The sequence below is a fragment of the Hipposideros armiger genome, unplaced genomic scaffold, assembly GCF_001890085.2.
Source record: "Hipposideros armiger isolate ML-2016 unplaced genomic scaffold, ASM189008v1 scaffold_140, whole genome shotgun sequence".
In the NCBI taxonomy this organism is placed as follows: Eukaryota; Metazoa; Chordata; class Mammalia; order Chiroptera; family Hipposideridae; genus Hipposideros; species Hipposideros armiger.
In genome coordinates, this window is record NW_017731490.1 from 2741730 (window position 1) to 2755114 (window position 13385).

At 37.3% G+C, this 13385-nt stretch overlaps 1 protein-coding gene across 1 annotated transcript in view; it reads right to left on the reverse strand.

The window, feature by feature from the left end:
* VWA8 (von Willebrand factor A domain containing 8) overlaps window positions 1-13385 on the reverse strand; it is a 315962-nt gene that overhangs the window by 222823 nt on the left and 79754 nt on the right. The window lies entirely within an intron of this gene.

Consider the following 13385-nt stretch of genomic DNA (forward strand, 5'->3'; position numbering starts at 1 on the left):
ACGGTCTTGGTCCCGACATGATGATTCTCCTCAAATGCCATCGAAAGCAGACATTCATCAGAGGAAGGTTATGCTCTCAGTGTGGTGGGATTTTAAAGGTGTCATGTTTTTCGAGCTCCTACCAAGGAACCAAACAATCAGTCTGAATGTGTACTGTCGGCAGTTGGACAGTTTGAATGAATCCAACATCCAGAAACGTCCAGAGCTTGTTAATTGTAAAGGAGCTGTGTTCTATCGCTGTGAGAATGTGAGACCACATACAAGTTTGATCTTCCATCAAAAGTTATTGGAGCTTGGATGGGATGTGTTGTCACGCCCACCACACTCGCCTGACCTTGCGCCGTCAGACTTCCACTTGTTTCGCTCTCTTCAAAACTCCTTGCGTGGTATAACGTTCAATTCAGATGAGGCTGTAAATCAGCACCTCGTTCAGTTTTTCACCAATAAAGACAGGTCCTTCTATGAATGAGGAATTATGAAGTTCACTGAAAGATGGCAAAAGGTTAGCGAGCAAAACGGACAATATGTCATTGATTGATCTTTGTTCTTTATATAAATGACCTTTGAAAAACAGACAAAATACATCATGGCTTTTCCGGCAACCCAATAGTTACCTCTCTCTTAACATCCCGTACAAAAACTGGGAAGTTATCCCCCATCCATCAAAGAGAAAGATGTTCAGAAGTTTTTCTTGGTCATTTGAGGTTTTTACCTATTACTACTCATCCACATAATATAGTAAGAGTGAGGTTTTTTTTTAAAAAAAACTCTTGGTACTAATTATTCCAGAAAAAGATTCACTATAGAATTATATCACATATGGTTCTAGAGAATAAAACAAACAGAAAGCATGCTTTGGCAGCGGTTCTAAATCAAAGATACATATCAGAAAGGGCTGGGGAACTTTTGCAAACACATGAGCTTAGGCCCCATTACCCTGAAAATGTGGATTCAATACATCCAAGGTGGGGCTTCCCACCTGTTTTTTATTAAACATTACATAGGTGATATCTGCTATGCCTCCCAGGCGGGAAATACAAAAGAGACATTAAGTTACTGTAAAACTTTGTCTCATCTTATTTATTTTTCACCCTTTCCTTCAAATAGGAATTATGAGATTGCATGAGCATATACAAAATCCTTAACAAAAATGGCATAAATTAAAAGTTAAAATAAAATGAAGAGAAAAGGAAGAGCGGGCCTTCTTACTTTAAGAATTCCTATTTGTTATTCAGAGAAGAAGTAACATGAAGATGGCATCCCACTGACATCATAGTTTTAAAGAAATGGACGGGTATTAAAGGGCTTGTGAAAATCCCGGCTTCAGACTGAGAAGAGGTGATGTCATGCTGACCCAAACCAGCTCCTGAGGCTTTCACCTGGACCCAGGAATGGCGAGGAGGAATGACTCTGGCAGAAGAGGGTCAGGCTCCTAAGGGGCGAAGGCTAGCTAGCCATTGGTAACTTTCAAGAAAAAAAAAAATTCAGCTGAGAAAATTCCACACTCTCATACCAACACATCGTGAATCAGCGTTCGATATGAAAAAGCACTCCTTCCTTTGGTCATGATTCCAAAGTACTTCCATATCTTGTTAATGCATACAGTGTCTGCAATACTTGGCCCATTCAAGTAAGTAAATATTTACTAATAATGACGATGAGAAAGTTAATCAATACACCAGGCTCCTCTTTTCCAACCTAGCAGCTGGAGGCTCCTTGAGATTTAATGAAGTAAACAAAACGGTTACTTGTTCCTACAACAAGCAGTAACAGGTAACAGGACTCAAAGCCATTAGCGCCAACAGCAAACGCAGACCAGAGAGCCTCTCCTATTTTTCAGTCTTCGGAGGGATAGGAAATGGCAACTGCCGGCATTTCTCAGAAGACGAGCTCAGTTCAGTTTTGTCACCTAAACTCTGGACATGCTACCATGTTTAAAAGAGCTATTCTTCATTTCTGATACATCTTTGAGTTAAAATAAACCCCATTTAAAGAGGAAATAAAGCATTTCCTTTAATACAGTTGCTGGTTTTCATAATTAAGATCCTATACTGAAAAAAAAGATGAAATTCTAGCTTTTCCTTGAAGAGATAATTGGCCCCACTGTCCACAATACTAGTTATAATAAAAAATTCTTTTCATTGATGTGAAAGTTATTTTCAATTGTGTGAAAGTGCATGGACAGCAAAGTAAAACTGAACTTTCACAGAAAAACTGAAGCTAAGCAAAACTAATTAACAGAACTTTTTCAGTATAGTCTGAAATGGGTTCGTGACATGAATTAATTTCAATAATAAGCTAATTGTTAAAATAGAGTGACAGCATTTTCAAGTGATTCTGTCTATAGAATATTTGAGTTTTAGTACCATGAAATTGTTTTAATCTTTTAACATATACTACATTATGAAATTGTTAAAAATATATCATTTCCTTATTCTTCCCACCTACACACACATCCCTAAAGCAGATGGAAAAGCCAAGTTTTAAAAAGTGTGCTTACTCCATATGAGCATTTTAAAAGTACGCTAATAAAAATCAAGAAAGATGAATGTCTCCATCTTTGCTTATGTTTTCTTATCCCTGAAACCTTTGAACTTAAGAGAATAAAAATAGTGCTAATGATATCCTAAAGCCAGAGCCATTTCCTCTTTCTGCATTTCCTTAAAAATTTTAAAATAACAGGACATGAAATCTAGTTCCTTTAGAGCTACCATTGTCTAACCTCACCCTCATTCAGATCCCTAAAAAATACCCATTTATTTCTTAAGAGTCTATGTCATTTGGAGTCGTTTGATTTGCAACAAAGAAACCCTTCTGAAAATAAAACTGTCCCATTAAAATGAGATGAAGCATAACTGAATGAAATGTATCAGAGAGTACAGATTTGAACCCTAAGCAATTAAATGCCTTTTAATAGTCCACAGTAATTTTTCTGAGATTCCCTTGGGAGACCTGGATATGTCATTAGTTGCAAAAAGTGGTTGTGTGTTGAGTGGCTAGAATCAGATTAAAATCCGTTTTCCAAGGTATAATATTCAGGACAACAGAAAATATTACAGTAAAAATTTTAGTGTATAAAAAAATTTGAGCTACCTCTCTCTTTAAATACAAACATTCTTACAAAAGCAAAATTTTACATAATAATGGATATGTATAATATTTTTCTGACAAACTTTAAATGATTATAGCAAAAGCAGCATAGCAAAAGGTATAAAGAGTATCATTTCAACGAGGTTAAAAAAACAACACCCATTTCCACACGTATACGAACTCAGAAGAGTTTCAGAAAGTAATTAAATTGGCTTGCAAAAATATGTATAATGTATAGTAAAATTTTTAAAAAGTGGATAAAGAAAACTAAACAGGGAAGATGAAATCAAGAAAGGTAAAGGTGATACACAAAATGCACTATAAGAAAACCTAAAAAGTGAATCTAATCTTTCTAATATCGAACACAAGAAAGAGTGACATAAAAAAATTACATAAATCATAATAACCACAGTATTGACACCAAAAAAGCATCACTACAAGTTTTGATAGTGAGATTCAGAAAAATTTGTGCCATGGGTCAAATCATCATATCAAGAACAGTGTGCTAACGAGTTACTAGAAATAATAATTATAGCAGCTAATGAAGAGCTTACTAGATGCCAAGTACTTTACATAAATTAACTCCCGTAATCCTTATAACCCTAAGAGAGGGGTGCAATTATTGTCTTCATTTTGCAGATGAGAACACTGAGTTACAAAGAGGTTAAATAGCTTACATAAACACAGCTAATAAGCAGAGGAGCTGGGAGACCTCAAGACTGTTACTATGACAAACACAGCAACCAATTTCAGTAAAAGAAATCCCATAGAGAAAGAGCTGGTCTGGACTAATCAATCCATGGATATATTGTAGTTAATACACCAGCTGTACACCTCTCAGGCTACCCTTCGCAAACACCGTTTCTCAATCAAATTTTTGAGAAGCGTCAGAAAGTAGTGACTATGATATTGACCACTCCCCAAAATGCCCCCAAAGGCAGCTAGTCTCTATTACTATTAAAAAATGTCTTGAAGTACATATACAAAAGAGTGAAATAAAAATGCTTTAGTTAACAGTAATTACATCTCTAGGTGGATATGATTCTTAATTTTCTAATTTCTGAATTAAAAATGTAAACAGTGGGCATTTAATTTGTTTTGTGATTGGGGTAAATAAGTATTACAATTTTTTTTCCCCAGAAGAAACTAGCTGTAATTCTGTCTGCTTTCCACGTCTACTTAAGAAGCAAAACTTACCCTGACACAAAATATCCTACCAGTAGTATAAATACTAAGAAAACCTGGGATTTAAGTGATTAAAAAAGAATATACTCAAACTAGCTGATATAAGTCTTCAACTTTTGCAACAAGGGATTATTTATGCCCCTCCCTATTAGTGGCAGAATACTGTATAAATATTGCATGATCATAAAATGTTAATAATTTCTAGGTCCTGGAATAGAAATGAAGCCATTGTTTACAGTCTAAGCATATGCCTGTGAACAGAACGCAAGGCGTGCTGCCAATAGTCTTCCGTGTCATGTACGTTTTAAATTAAATAAAAAGGCCTCTTGTTTTACCTTTACTGTGAAATTATTTGTAACTCTCCCATGCTTCTCCCTCAAGTTCTTCCTTTAGAGAGCTATTTTTAGCCTGTCACACATATAATAAATGCCCCCTTTTGTACACAATCATGGTGTTACAATGTACCATGATTAAGTTACTCAGCTACAATGGAAAGAATTTGATTTGGAATCATTTAATAGTTCTCCTCACTGTAACCTGTGGGATCCATTTCAAGATGACCTGCTCTAGTTAAAGATTTATTCTATGAACGCTGAAGAAAATTCTTCTGATTGAAGCTAACTAGAAGTCAAACCCACTGTCTCATTAACAACTGACCCAACAAAAGGACATTTTAAATAAAGTCGTAAAATAAAATACAAAGTCAAGGTCGGAGTGGGTGCAATGATATAATACGTATTCAATGAAGATACCCAATCATACCCCCTTCTCCTATCCTTCCTGGACTCCAGGGGCTAGAAGACTAGAAACATAATTTCTTAGATGCCTCTGCAGCTGGAATTCTGGGTTTTACTGAGCATTTTCACACACATAGAACTGGGAGCTGAAAAAACCTGGCAGTGAGCAATGTGAGTGACGTGCCAGCCAGCACGAGACCTGCTCTTCTAGGACAGCTATGGCCGAAGTCCTCCTGGCTCTGCCATTGCTAACTGGGTTCCCTGTCTCCCAGAGATCCTGGAAGCTCCCTAAACACCCTGAAATAAATTCTCTAGGTTTAGATGGCCAGGGTGGATCCCACTGGCCACAACAAAAACCACAACTTTAGGATAATGAATTTTAACAGTAAACCAACTTATTAAAGCTTGTGAAAAAATGTTCACAGACAACTAAGTATATAAAAAAGGGTAAGAACAGTTTCAAACAGGAAGGCAGGAAGGAGATATGTTATAGAGTAAAACCTCTGTATACGCAAACCAAAGAACTACATTTATTCAAATGGTACTGCAAAGGTAGCTACATTTTATCGCAAATGTTTGACTCTGTTAGAACAGAAATGCTTTTAAAAGCAAGTAACAAATAAGACCTAAAATCAAGGTTGGTGAAAGTACTAATAACCGGGTCAGCAGTCAGACACCTGCAGCAGATGCGCTGTTCGGCTTCCCTCGACAACGCCCAGAACCCTTCGAGTCAGCAACAGGCAAAGCAGCGCGACCGAAAGGACGGGTGAGGAAGCCGGGCTTCAGTTCCAGCTCTGCCACTTTCTTGTCGTATAATAAATGGCGGGAGGGAGTTAAAGTATCTTTAGAAGTAAGTGAGATAATGTCTGGCACCTACTGGGTACTTAATAAATGACAGAGGAACTTGAAGCAACCGAGAAAATAAAATGCAAATATGTTAAAATTTAAATCTAACAATAAGCCTATGTTCACAACAGTTCAAAACACTAATAGAAGTGATAAAACAATGCTGAATGACTGAAAATTTTTTGTCTTAGAATTTAAAGAACAGGTAATATTAGTAAAGAAAAGTGGACCAAAGTCACATTTGAGCTGGTCCTCTAAAATGAATGTAAATTTTTCAAAATGTTATTTATCCACCCCTTCATCTATTCATAGCCTGCCTAATACATGCGAGTCACTGTTCCAGGTGCTAAGGATAGAGCAGTGAAAAAGGTAAACATGGGCCTTTCATTCCCGTGGGAAGGGAACAAAAATAGAAAGAGGAAAGGACAAGAAGGAAGTAGTGATCAATGCTATACAGAAAATACAGGGTGATGTGACAGCAAATGACTTTGGTGGGGAGAGGTGTCAAGGATGTTTTCTCTAAATATATTCAGGTTGTGATCTGAATGACAAGAGGCCATTTGAAGATCAGATTATTCCAGGCTAAAACAACAATCTGTGCAAAGGCCCTGAGGCACAAAGAAGCCAGGCAGATTTAAGGGACTAAAAGTATCCAGTGAGGCTGAAACATCATCAGGAGAGGGTCCAGCAGAGAGACAGAAGGCTGGAGAGAAGTCACAGGCTGGACCATGTAGGCAGTGGTCCTCAACCCTCGCTGCCTATTATTAGAATTACTGAAAAAAAAAAATTTTTTTTTTAAAATACTGAAGTCGGGGTCCCACCTCAGACCAATTACTTCAGACTATCTGGGGGTGAGGCCTGAACACTGGAAATTTATCCAAGCTTCTTGAGTTGTTCTACTAGGCAGCCAAGATTGGAAAGTATTGACAGAGGACTCAGATGCCAGAGTAAGGAGTTCTTATTTTATTCTAAGTGTGACAGAAAGCCATTGAGAGAGTTCAAGCAGGGAAATGACATGGCCTGATTTACATTCTTAAAATGTTACTCCCACTGTTCTTTAGCGAATGCATTATGGATATTTAATTAGAACATACGTATTCTAATTAAATATCTAAAAATATCTACATGTTAAGTATCTAGAAAAGACAGAACTTAAGCGTTCTTGCCAAAGAAAGGACAAATTTTAAAATAAAATTAAAAATATCTACAACTGTCCAACCAAAATAACTGAAAACTATGAGACACTGATGAAAGAAATTGAAGAAGACACAAATAAATGAAAAGATATTCCATGTTCATGGATTGGAAGAATTAATGTTGTTAAAATGTCCAAATTACCCAAAGCAAACTATAAATTCAATACACTCCCTATCAAAATTCCAACGGCATTTTTCACAGAAGTGGAACAAACAGTCCTAAAATTGTAAGGAGCCACAAAAGCACTGAATAGCCAAAGCAATCTTGACAAAGAACAAAGCTGGAGGCATAACGCTCCCTAATTTTGAATTATATTACAAATGTACAGTAATCAAAACAGGTTGGCACTGGCATAAAAATAGATGCATAAATCAATGAAACAGAATAGAAAGCAAATAAACCCATGCATACACGGTGAACAAATTTATGACAAAGGAGCCAAGAATATGCATTGGGGAAAGGATACCCTCTCTTCAATAAATGGTGTCAGGAAAACTGTATAGCCACATACAAAAGAACTAAACTGGACCCCTACCTTACAACACACATAAAATCAACTCAAAATGGATTGAATACTTGAACATAAGACCTGAAACCATAAAATTCCTACAAGAGAACATAGACGGTAAGCTCCTTGACATTGGTCTTAGCAATGGTTTTTTGGATTTGACACAAAAACCAAAGGCAACAAAAGCAATAATAAACAAGTGGGACTACATTAAACTAAAAACAAAGGACAGAACTAAAAACAAACTGCATGACAAAGGACACCATCAACAAAATGAAAAGGCAGCCTACTGAGTGGGAGAAAATATTTGCAAATCATACACCTGACAAGGGGTGAATATCCAAGATATTAACTCAATAGCAAAACACAACTCAATAGCAAAACAAAACAAAACAAACAATCTGATTAAAAAATGGGCAGAAGATCTGAAGAGACATGTTTCCAAAAGAGACATACTGATGTCCAACAGGTACATGAAAAGGTGCTCAACATCACTAATCATCAGAGAAATAAAAATCAAAACCATAATGATGTGTCACCTTACACCTGTTAGAATGACTGTGATCAAAAACACAGGAGATAAATGTTGGTGAGGATGTGGCGAAAAGGGAACCCTTGTGTACTGTTGGAGAGAACATAAATTGGTGCAGCCACTATGGAAAACAGTATGGAGGTTCCTCAAAAACTTAAAAATAGAACTAAGAGGGCCGGCCAAGTGGCTCGTTGGTTAAGAGCTTGCTTGGGACGCCAGCTCTGAGCAGCAGGGCCCGGTTCGGATCCCACATGAGGGCCAGTGACGCTGCGCCCTCTACAGCTAAGATGGTGAACAACAGCTCCACCTGGAGCTCGGCTGCCGTGAGTCACCGGCGATGGCGTAGGCTGCAGTGGGGCTGCAGTGGGCTGCCGTGAGTGGCTGGCAGACTGGCGTGAGCTGCCAAGAGCTGCCATGAACGGCCGTCCAATGGCTGGTGACAATCTGCCTCTCCTGGGAAAAGCACAATGATAATACCAACATGGGCCAGTGAAGCGATGTCCTCCATAAATAGACTGAAAAACAAATGACAGCAACTTGTCTTTTCCTCTTCCCTGATTCCCCAACGCTGTTCCCTCCCCGAATTCTTCAATAAAATCTTAAAAAAAAAAAAAAATAGAACTAACAAATGATCCAGCAATGGCAGTTCTGGGTGTATATACAAAGGAAATGAAAACAGGATATCAAAGAGATATCTGTACTCCCATGTTCACTGCAGCATTATTTACAATAGCCAAGNATATATATATATATATATATATATATATATATATATATATATATATATATATGTTTTTAGCTGTGAGGAAGCAGGAAATCCTGCCATTTGCAAAAACATGGATGGACCTTGAGGACTATATATCAAGTGAAATAAGCCAGACAGAAAAAGATAAATACTGCATGGTACACTCATATGTGGAATACAAAAAAACAAAAAACAAAAAACAGTCAAACTTATAGAGACAGAGACGAGGAAAGTGGCTGCAAGAGCCTAGTGTAGGGGGAGTAAGAAGACGTTGGAAAAAGGGTACAAATTTTCAGTTATAAGATGAATAAGGTCTGCAGATCGACCGTAAGACATGGTGACTACAGTTGATAACACTACTGTATAACTGAATGTTGCTGAGAGTAGAACTTCAAATGTTCTTACCAGAAAAAATGATTGAATGAATGAATGAATAAGAATGAAACAGAGAGAGAGAGAGAGAGAAAGAAAAAATATCTACAAATGTTCAACCAACGTAACTGATGTGTTCTTAAAACTATTAAAGTAAAATTCCAGGTGCTAAATGCAATTTCCAGCAAATTCTCAAAAATGGGTCCAGAGATGGTGGGTTAGAGCTATAGGAGGTGTCCATAGCTGCAGTGGATTCTACAAAAAGCAAATGATGTTAGACTGATAATGATTCTGGGGGGGAGTGTAGATGGCGAGAAAGTTAATGAGTGGGTCATGTCTCTAGAACTTGACATACTAAGCCAGTCTTTTGACTGGCTGAATGAGTCCTTTCTGGAACCTTCCTCACAAACTAAAGCTGCTTTCTCGGAATTGCTCCTCTATGGGAGACACTATGCCTCTAGGAGCCAAACCCCTGTTCACAAGGTGGTTATAGGAAAGTGTTGATAGATTCAGGGAGCGTTGTTACGGGTAAATGTGGGGTCTCCTGCCTGAAGCAGCTCAGGAAGAGGCTTGCTAAGACTCCCCCACAGGCTGGGGGAGGACACAGGGCAGCCCACCTACGTGCAGGCATGCTGGGCATCGCTCCTGTCCTGCAGAGGCTGCTGCCCAGGTCTGGGAGGCCCGAAGGGAACCACAGGAAAGGAGCGGGAACCACCACAGGAGCTGGGCTGGCCAAGGCGGCCCTTCAGATTGTTGCTCTCATAACAGTGGTCAGGAGTGCATAAAAGCAGGATTCCAGCAGCTCCAACCAGCTTAAATCCCACACTACTTACACTCCCAGTTCCAGAGGCGCTAGCTAGCTGGGCTCTGTTAAGGAATGCCTTTCCCCTTGCTGTCTTTTTTGTCTATATCTAAGGTTTTGCCAAATAGCTTTCACTTCACACACCTCAGAAAGCCCTGTTTCTAACATGAGACTGGCTTGTAAATCAATAAAGTGCTGTGCTTTCAGAAAGTGGTTTGGATCCTAAGTAATTGAGGTTTTTTTCCATAGGGGGAAAAACAGATAAACAAAGCATTTAGGAATCATAAAGGCAACTAGATGATAGTGCTGAGAAGCACATCCTTACTTCTTATTTCCAAGGATAAAATATGTTAAAAAAATACACTGTACTTACAAATATTTGTAAATTTCAAAATCAAATCAGAGACACATCCTTCTTTCTTTTTTCAACATATTCTCTGTAAGGAGAATATACATGGATGCGTAACTTCGTTTTAGTAGTTACGCTAAATCTCACTACGCTTTAACAAGCTCCTCACTCTTGCACTGATGATTTGATGACTGCAAAATCCTGCAGACCCTTAAGAGACTACACTAAGGCCCCTACTCAAAATTACTGTAAAGTTAATTTAAAACAAAAGGACTAACTAACAGAGATGGTCAAGCATAACAGTGTGTTCTGACCGACAGTACCAGGACTTCGTTACACAGTGTTCCTAAATTTAGAGCTATTCCACAGGAAATCTCCTAATCTTAAATTCCTCCCCTCTTCCAGTTTATGGATCTTATGTTTTTGGGTCACCAAGGATGGCAAATGAAATACCTTTCAGGCTGGAGTTCCTTATTAGGTAGGACTCCTTGGTAACTTTCTTTCTTGGGCTAATGGATTTGTTTTTACTGTGATGTTTATTTTTATACACATGCCCAAAAGCCTCCTTAGAGTGTGTTTATAAATCTAGTAAATACCTCATGGTAACTAAATTTCAAATAACACAAAAAATGTTGGCTATTACTTTTAAAAAGTACCGTTTCAATTAACAAGGAATCCAGTACATACCTTCAAAGTTATAAAAGATTTGAAAATCAATTTCGGATACTTTTTTTCAAAAGCAAATATAAATTTATTGCTTTTGAAATGGCAAATTTATGCAACATAAGATGGCTTCTTCAAAATGAACCTTTGTAACATACTACACAGTTAAACTTTAAGATACACTTTGCATTTTTAGAATGTACAAGTACAAAAGATTATCAAGTTAAACCAGGAAATATCCTGCCATTTCAATACATAACTTTGCGCTATGTCCTATCATACAAACATTCCAAGTAGCTCCAGTTGGCAGCGTAACATAAAATACTACAAGTAGCATTACACTCAACTTTTGAGATTATCTCTCTGTGGAAATGAGAGCCTACGATATGTTTTACAAAGTTTCGATTATAAAAATAACACACTGTTGAGATGGAATTAAAACAATACAAATTTTTGGAAACGTCTATATTCCTCCATCCTGTTATTTTGTTTTTAAAAAGCTAGCAAGTAGAAAAACAACCAATAGTTTAAAAAAACAACCTGTGATGTGGCAAGAACAGCAGCATTCTAAAGCAAAGCAAGCTAACGTGAAGGGAAGTATTTCAAATAAAAACAGACAGTACTTGTGCCCTCTTATCTCAGAGTGAGGGTCACTGTCTGCTGTTTATTGTTTTCAAAGACGTACAATCCAGCAGGCAAGAAAATGGCTTGGATATTAATAAACCAAGGCCTGTTCCGCAAGCTTTGGTTAATTTGAGATATAAACGCTGGTACTTCATCTTTGGGATCCTTAATTTTGAAAGTCAGAAAATTCCCACGTTAAGGCCTATTTTAATTAGTAGGTAACCTTTCAGTGAATAATTCTGATTACTTCCAAGAGGTTGCAGTAAGATATTATTAAATTATCGCAAAACTTTATCTTTGAAAAACATAGGAAAAACATAGGAAATTGTAATTCTAGAACTGAAATGAATCTGTCTCAAAACAGTCTCCTGATGTATCCTATAAGAACTTATTAGTTCTCAAAAATCAGAAATTGATCTAAGTAATTCTATTGCTTTTCTACATTAGGGAACACTGTAAATGGAGAAGCAACTAAATGCTTTTTGTGGGGAAGATGATGACAATGTTTGAAAATCACACTTATCCTTTATATACATAAAAATAAAAAGTCATTTCACTTAAAATATTTTAAGATTTCCAAGTCTCTAGGATGGTGCATACTCAACTAAGTATCTACGTCATGCCAATCACCAAGCTGTGGTCTAGCCCACTGGTTCTCCGTTCTGTTAGACCCAATATCCCTATTTTATAAACAATAGTTTGTAATGTTTGCTTTATAAACTTGAGAAAAAAATTCGTAGGTACTATAATGTACCTATACAAAAATTTCCATTAAAAGTTCAGGATAATGCATAAACTTTAGTACAGGGAAAATAACTTGTTATAAAATAGTACATACTTCAACAAATACATAGGCACACGTATACCAAAAAATGTAATGATGAAGTCAGCTACTTGCAGCAGCATGCAGAATCACTAAGAATATGAAGGCTATAGAGACTGATACAGGTGTGCTATATTTATAACTGAAATACTATGGATGGTAATGCTCTCCATGGTGTGACATTCCAAAATGGTCAGTGTGTAAGCAGACCACCCACAAAGATATCCATGGGCTAATTCCCAGAACCTGTGAGTATGTGCCCTTACATGACAAAAGGAACTTTGCTAATGTGATCAAGTTAAGGACCTCGAGATGCAGAGATTCTGTTGGATTACCCATGTGGGCCCAAATTATAGCATGAGTCCTTAGACTTGGAGGGTCTTTCCCAGCTGTGGTCAAAGGAAGAGACAATAATGGTTCCAAAGGACTCGGATCTGTTACTGGTTCTGAAATGTAAGGGGCTATATGCAAGGACTAGAGAGAGGTCAATCTAGAAGCTGAAAAGGCATGGGTTAAGACCTCTATTTAAGCTACTGTATGGGGAAAAACTTTCTAACTACGACTCAAAATATAGATGAAATAAAACAAAATATTAATAAATTTAACTACAAAAGTTTTAATTTGACAAGGCAAAATATAATTTATTCATAAATAAAGTCAAAGGACAACTGGAAAACTGAGAGAAAATATATGCACCATATATCACAGATAAAAGGCAAATTATGCCTAATATTAAGAACTCAAAACCTGAGGGGAAAAAAAGACTAAAAACTCAATAGAAAAATGTGCAAAAAGAATGCAAATTCCTTAGTAAAAGAAATTTACTAAGGAAAAAAAGTAATGATGGCCGAGTGGCACGTTGGTTAAGAGTTGGTTTGGGATGCCAGCTCTGAGCAGCAGGGCCCTGGTTCA